The sequence below is a fragment of the Triturus cristatus genome, chromosome 8, assembly GCF_964204655.1.
Source record: "Triturus cristatus chromosome 8, aTriCri1.1, whole genome shotgun sequence".
Classification (NCBI taxonomy): Eukaryota; Metazoa; Chordata; class Amphibia; order Caudata; family Salamandridae; genus Triturus; species Triturus cristatus.
The window spans coordinates 107,826,394-107,834,061 of NC_140591.1; the positions used below are offsets into that span (position 1 = coordinate 107,826,394).

The 7,668-nt window shown below is 49.0% G+C and overlaps 2 non-coding genes across 2 annotated transcripts; one reads left to right on the top strand and one right to left on the bottom strand.

Moving 5' to 3' along the window:
• The first annotated feature begins 457 nt into the window (after positions 1–457).
• Positions 458–529, top strand: TRNAP-CGG (transfer RNA proline (anticodon CGG)). Its single transcript has one exon. It is a non-coding gene; the product is annotated as a tRNA-Pro (tRNA).
• Positions 530–916: 387 nt separating this feature from the next.
• On the bottom strand, positions 917–988 carry TRNAP-AGG (transfer RNA proline (anticodon AGG)). The gene has a single exon. It is a non-coding gene; the product is annotated as a tRNA-Pro (tRNA).
• Between the last annotated feature and the right edge of the window lie 6,680 nt (positions 989–7,668).

Here is a 7,668-nt window from a genome sequence, read left to right on the forward strand (position 1 = left end):
GCTCGACAATCAACAGAGCATCTACGGCCTCACCAGCTAGCTCGACTCGTTTCCAGGTTTCATCCAAGCCCCTAGTGTGACGGAACACGATGGATAAGAAATGCATGTGTACAGTTTTTCTAAACTTCCAAGTTTGAAATGGAATAAATTCCTATTTTCACAATAGATACCGCATTCAATCAATACACCACTCCACATTGCAAGATGGCCGCCAACGTGCATACACCTCCGGTTTCAAAGCAACGCCGCTTCAAAGACTAGAAAAGGCGTGTACTTCTACTGTGCCACTTCCAGACCGCAACTTCAAAACATGCAGTATAATGTTACATAAAAATATATTCATGTCCAGCCTTTCAAGGCGGAAACTTACAATATGAAATGTGTCAGAAATAAGTGTTCCGTACTGGTGTCACGTGCGTAAGTTAAAAGGACAAGCTAGTACCGCTTTTTCACGAGCGGCTCGTTGGTCTAGGGGTATGATTCTCGCTTCGGGTGCGAGAGGTCCCGGGTTCAAATCCCGGACGAGCCCTTATTTTTTATAAAAATATAACAAAATTATGTTCTAAACAATATTATATGTCTGTGTAAAATTCAGATAAGTAATTTACTAATAACATAATGCATCAAATAACTCATTATGAGACCTTTCTCTACTAATACAAAAAAATACACACGTTAGTTGTCAGTACCAATAAACAGCAGCCCGATGCTCTGTTATTTTAGGTTATTTTTTGTACCTGACACCCTAAATTATTTTAATTGTGCTTAAAAGATTACATCGCCATTTGGGTATTTTGGGAAACAGTAATGTGTAACTAAATAACAATAACTAAAGATATGTTTGGTCTATTTATATTGTGCCTATTTGCATTATTTTATATTTTCACTGTAATAATGAACTAAAATAATAAAAAGAGGGCTCGTCCGGGATTTGAACCCGGGACCTCTCGCACCCTAAGCGAGAATCATACCCCTAGACCAACGAGCCGCTATGACAACATCAGCACAAACATGCTTGTTGTTCTGTTCAGAACGAGAGGGTCCAGGTATCAGCAAAGATTTTTGTTTTAAATACTTGCAAACAAAATAGTTTTCGTTAACTGCGGACGACAAACTGCTGCTATTACAATTAATACCGTTTATTCTGCTATTAGAATGTGACTCGCTCATATATTAGTTTACTTGCCGACTTTAACAAGACTCTACATGACTGTCAGTTGCGCCAGGGCGTTTGTTAGGTTCCACCCGTTTCCCTTCTACGTTGTATATATTTGTTTGCCAAAGATTAAATTGGACTGGAAGAGAGGCGGTTCAACCGAAATACGCAACGACAGAGGCAAACGTCCCTTCCTCCAGGGGCCGGTGACAGCTAGGCGGCCATCTTGAAACGTCACCTTATCTTGTCAGAGGAACAGCAGCTCCCTCTAGTGTATGACTCGGGCCCTGAGAAAATGAATGAATCCGGCTCCTGCCAACAAGCACTGGCAAATCCAACAGTACTTGCCTTGGCAAGCATGCATTCTTGTTCTTGCAAACATAGGCATTATGTATAAAGGAAAAATTGTTAAAAATATAAAAATGTAGGGCGATGTTGCGAGCTCTCGTTGTGGTCCCCAGGCCCTCAGGTACGTCGGTGCAGGACCAGGGGGGAGGATAGGTCCGGGCCTTGCCACTAATCGCTGCACAGTACAATGACCACACTGTAGCTGAATATATATATATCGGAGGAATCTCCGTGCAACTTCAGGCCCATTTATTTATACTTTGGCCACGCCCGTCTGAGAGATGCATGCATACGTCATCCCCATGCCCATGGGGTCCAGGTGGGATACTACATCCCTCACCAGGTTAATGAGCAGGCATGGCCACAAAAAGAGCTATGAAATGAGGACCAAAATATGTAGGAGGGGTACTCGTCGCGCCTACGCGCTCTTATTGTTCATAGTCACGAAGACTTGAGTTCGGTCAGGGCTTGGGCCACAGGTTATAACGGTGAATAACTAGCCGACTGCTCAAGTCCTTCTCACTGTTCACCTGCACCCCAGGCGGGCCGTCAGGGGGCATTGCCCCACCACCGGCACTCCCCAAGTGGCCACCTCCTTCGCACCGGGGCACCACTGCTCTGTGTGGGGCAGGCTAAGCATGTCCAGTCGTTCCCATTCTCTCCTCCTTCCGTTACCTCGTCGGGATCGGTGGATCGTTCCTTGCTGGCACCTGATTAAACCAAGAGGCATTTCGGGTGACTACCGTCTGTCCTCTTACAGCAGTGATCATGGTGCCTTTCTGCTCCGTGACTCGCCACTGACCCCTTTCGAAAGGGATCCTGAACTTCCATCCAGGATGCCGGTCTCATAGAACCACTGTTTCCCCTACCTGCAGTTTGGCACGTGTGTCCGTCTGACCTGACTGGCCCAATCGTTGGCAGCTCTCCTTTGGCTTGGACTGCAGTGGCTTCCGAGGGTTCGGGCTTCGACCCTGGCTCAATTGGGATGCTGTCTTTCACTGGTCTACTAAATAGCAAGGCCATAGGCGAACGGTACATTGTGCTATGAGGAGTGTTTCAGTAGCTTCTCAGAAACGGGTACAAGCACCACTCCAGCTCTTCGGCTGGGGCACCTTAATGCATATCGTTTTGTTCAGGGTTCTGATGATTTGCTCTTCCTCGCCATTAGCTTGGGCCATTGGGGCATTTTCATCCTGTGGGCTACCCCAAGGGACTGGAGGTACTTCTGGAGCTCTTGACTTTAAAATGGGGGACCATTGTCATTCTTAACCACTCTGGGTAGGCCGAACGTGGCAAAAACATTTTTTAAGATTGGTTGGAGCCTGAAGAAAGCGGTGGAAGGGGTCACCTCTATCACTGGGTACTTTGAGTAACTGTCTATAATCACTGCTGTATGACGCCCATCCGGGAAGCTGCCAAAGTCCATGCTCAGCAGGCTCCAAGGCTTGGTGCTAGCTTCCTCTGTCAGAATCATCGCCGGCAGGGTGCTGGTGATTTGGCACAGGTGACATGCCTTGATTTTCTCCTCTACCATCAAATCCATCTGTGGGAATCATACTTTTTTAAGCAGCCTAGCTTTTGTTTTGGCCCCCCGTGGTTGCCTTGATGGGTCAAGTCCACCATCCATTCACAGAGTGCCCGAGGCACGACAATGCAGCGTCCGCTCATAATAACGCTTTCCGCGGTGGTAATGATGTCGTCTCGCACCCTCCAAGCTCGGACATCCCCATTGATCCACCGGATTCCATTGCCTCGCACTCTCTAGGAATCTCTTCTATTGGTATCTCCAAAGTACCTGAGCTACCTTCTGTATGCAGCTGTCTTCTGCGGTGGCTTCTTTGATTTCCTCTACAGATAGTGCTTTGGATCAGGCTGCCTGTAGGGCCATGTTCACAAATCCTTCGGCCGCTTCAGCGTCCTGGTTTCCCACAGCCGGCTCGGGGGGTGGGGGGGTAGTTGCCTGGAGTGATAGTCTCCTGGGTTGCCAGCACCAGAACGGTAGACCACCGTAAAGTCATTGAGCTGCAGCTGTACCGTCCACCTTCCATTCTGGGTGGGGGGTTCCAGGATGTGCCCGCAAACAGGGCCGCCAGTGGCTTGTGATCTGTCACCACTTTGAATTCTCGCCTGCATAAGTATAAGTGAAAATGCTTGCATCCCCACCTAATGGCGAGGGCTTCATGCGCAATCTCGGTGTATCTGGTCTCTGTCACCAACAATGCCCAGCTGGCATATGCGATCGGTACCCATGTTCCTGGGGTATGTTCTTTTGTGACCACCTCTTTGAGACCTATGGGTTTGGGCCTTACTTTGGTGCCCTTGAGGCACCCTAGTCCTTGGAAAAGCTGTGGAAAATCTTTCAGGATATATTGAGCTTGTGCCTCATGGATGCCTCTGGCAAAGAATACCAGCTCCAGGTCTTCCGCTATCTGGCAGCCATGTAGCGTACCACTGCTTTCTTTCATTACGTGAAACTTGGTTAGTTTCCGGACTTCTCTGTTGACGAGTTCCACTTGGGTGGCGCCAGCCAGCGCTAGCGGTTTCTACCCCCATAGGCATAGATTTTCACAGAGCTAGGCATAGCAGCAGGGCCGGTGATGTGTACTGATGCTCGCCCATAACATTATCAGATGCCCCTTTGTCTCTGAAGCGGTACAAAAGGGGGTGGTGATGGACGGAGCATCAGAACCAATCAAACACTCACACCCAGTCAAGAGATCTGGGTTTGATCCATCACCGTTCTTTAGCCCACTCTGCCACCCCAGTTCAGACATGGCCATATGCAAATCAGTCTGACCCTGTGCCTCATGGGAACAGTCCAGCCCGAACTGCCAAGCCATGCCTTCCCATATGGCCATGTCTGAACTGGGGTGGCAGAGTGGGCTAAAGAACGGTGATGGATTAAACCCAGATCAGTTGACTGGGGGTGAGTGCTTGCAATGTTCAACACTCCGTCCATCATTTCCTTTGGTTTTTCCTTTGTCTCTGAAGGCATTGACCGTGCACCCAGCAATGAGGATGTCGTACATTAGCGGGGGCGAGCACCCTTTCGTCGCTCACCAGCGTATGAGATCATGAAAGCCTCTTCATCTTAGCTGATTCCTTCCTCCAGTGCCCGGACGTCCTTGTGCTGGTCGTCATCCATGCATGTACTAGCCAGAACCCTCAGACGCGCATGAACACCATCAATTGTTTCATATTCCTTCAGGTGGGTGTGTCTCAATTTAAAACATTCATAGTCTGGATTTAGTGGAGGGTCAAAGTGGGCGTTCAGGGCCGCAACATAGTGCTGATCATCTCCTGTGTAAGGGAGGTTCTGAAACAGCTGGTATATCACTTCACCTCCAAAGTGGAGTAATAGGGCTCTCTTCACCCCACCATTTGTCCTGCGTGTGGCGTGAAAGTAATTAAGCCTGCCAACTCATGTCTTCCAGTGGGGCTCTATCGTCGCCGGGTCAATGAGCTCGCTGAACGGCTGCAGGACGACAGCACTGCATGGATAGCCGGACAAGAAGGTGGAGCGTACTGGAATGCCGGGGGCAGCTGTTGATCATCAACCATTATAGAGTCATGACATTGACCATGCTGTGCACTTGCGAAGCACTGCGCTGACTAGGCGGCACCAGGGGATGTAAGAACCAGGGCAGCATTGAAACCATTTGCCTATGGTCGGGTGGCTTAGTGGAGTAATGTGTCCACTGTAAGGGCCTGTGTTCAACCTCATGGACACAGGTTCAAATCCTGGCGGGTCTGTAGGAAGCTGGCACTGTATATACTATACCAAAGTAAGGTATAGTGTGCACAGAGTCCCCAGAGGTATAGCAGAGGCTAAATTACATAAGTACTAGCAACTCTCTTTTTGGTAGAATGGGCGAGCAGATTAGGCTTATCCAGAGGGGATATTAAGCATTTATTGTATGCCCTCAATCAAGGACTGATACACACACTCGGAGACAGAATTCAAGCCAATTAGGTAAATCTAAAAAAGGGTATACTTAGGTTTAATTTTATTTTTAGAACCACGCAGGACTTAGTACAGGTAAGTAAAATTGTACTTTTCAAGGCAGGTTGATCAAAACAAGCAAGTTGGATGAAAATTACTTTGGTACAGGTTTCTAGAATATTTAAAGATAATAATACTCGTAATTACTTTGTGATTACTTTTCAGATTACTCTTTAGAGTACATTTGAGTTTACTTTTTCTACTCAGTTTTATATGCCTACATATCACACTTGGACATTTCATAGAAAAAGGTAAGTAAAACAATTTTTTATAAAAACACAGGGGCATATTATCAAGAAACGGCGTTAAAATTATCGCCGCTTTAGCGGCAGAAAACTGCCGCTAAAGCGGCGATAATGGGCTTAATAATATGCCCTTGAGAATTCCCATAGAAGCCCATGTTCTGGTGTAAACATGGGCTTCTATTGGAATTTTCTGCGGCATATTATCAAGCCCATTATCGTCACTTTAGTGGCAGTTTTCTGCCCCTAAAGCGGCGATAATTTTAACGCCGTGCTTGATAATATGCCCCACAGTTGCTTAGGTTTCCATACAAACACTACTCAGCACTTTTGAGAAAAACAGTCAGTGCAATCCTATGGAGAAAAATGAGGCTATCGGTTTGCATAAGCAATCGGTCTTTGGGGTTGAGTTTCTGGAGTTAGAACAAGGGTTCCCCCAGAGTCAAGAACGCACTCAAAAAGCACCCTCAGCTATAAAAGGGAGGCCGGGTGCAGAGTGCTGAGGCCCAATGTTAGCCTATGGGGCTAGGGGGCCATCGGGTGGTAGTGCTTTCTGGCAAACTACAGGTTTGAGGGAGCAAAGCTCCTAGGGTTACGCTCAGGGCGAAGGGGGATCTGAGTTAGCAACCAGGGTGTACCCACAGCAGCACTGTAGGCAGCTGGGTGCAAAGTGCTGGTTTGGCTTCGCGTGCCCTGTTGTTTTCAATGGGAGTTGCTGATTTTGGATTTTGGTTGCAGGCTCAGTCCAGGAAGTCTTCCGGGAGGAACCAACAGCTGGGGAGGTAAGTTGGAGGGCTCGGGACATAGGTGCACCTCAGGTCCTCGTCTACAGGGCGCAAGGCAGCTGCATGCAGGGGTGCCTTTTGAGGTCGGATTTCATCTTACTGGGCCACTTGCGGTTGGGGGGGTCTCCGTGCAGAGGATGCAGGTGACATCAGGGCGTCCTGGAGGGGCAACCCATGGTGGACTCGGACCCTGGAGCGCTGGGTGACCTAGCTGGGACTGGTGGGCCACTCAGACTCGGACCATAGACGATGGGTGCAGTGGTGGTTCCAGGCATCGGGTTTCTTTGTCTTCAGCAGGCTCAGAGTCTTTCTTTGGAGATTCTTTTGAATAAGCTGCTGTTCACATGAGATCTGGTCTTTATTGAAGGCAGTCGGTCCTCCCAGGAGTTCTGGAGGTCGTTGGCTGCAGGACAAGGCGACTTTTGTCTCAGGATCTCTGAAAACCGCAGACGGGCCGGTATGGCTGGGGCCAAGTCAATTCTTCTCTGCAGTCTCCTCTGCTGTGCGTCTTCTTTCGTCCTTCTTCTCCACAGGTTGTAGGAATCTGCCTTCTGGGTTCAGGGCTGCCCCCTAAATTCTATATTTAAGGGGGCTTTTTAGGGGTCTCAAGGTAGTAGGCAATGGGCTACTGACCTTAGGTTGACTACACCCTTGGTGTGCTCACCCACCTAGGGGAGTGGGCACAACCTTTTATTCTGATTGGAGAGTGCCTTCCATCTGCAAGATGGCAGGCACTGAAGAGTGGGCTTCACCTTGCTTCTTCTACCTGAGGGGTGGGGTTGGCAGAGGTGGGCACACCTTCTGGGCTGCTCTAATTGTTCCTTCCTGAGCTCCCACCGAAAACGGTGTGAGACAAGGAAAGGGGCCTGCTCCTGATGGCAGGAGAGGCTGGGGGTCGCGTTTTAAAGGCGGCAAGGCCTTTAAAGCTCCCCTGCCACAGATGGCTCTTCCTGACCTGGGGGATGTGTGAACACCTCCACCCAGGAAAGGCTTTATTTCTGGGCCCAGGGAGCGAAGGCTCCCACCACAGGGGTCCAGAAACTTGTCTCATGGTGGCAGGCTGGTGTCTACCAGTCAGGGAACCCACCAGAGGCTCGCTGTTTTTCAGGGAGCATCTCTGAGATGCCCACTGAG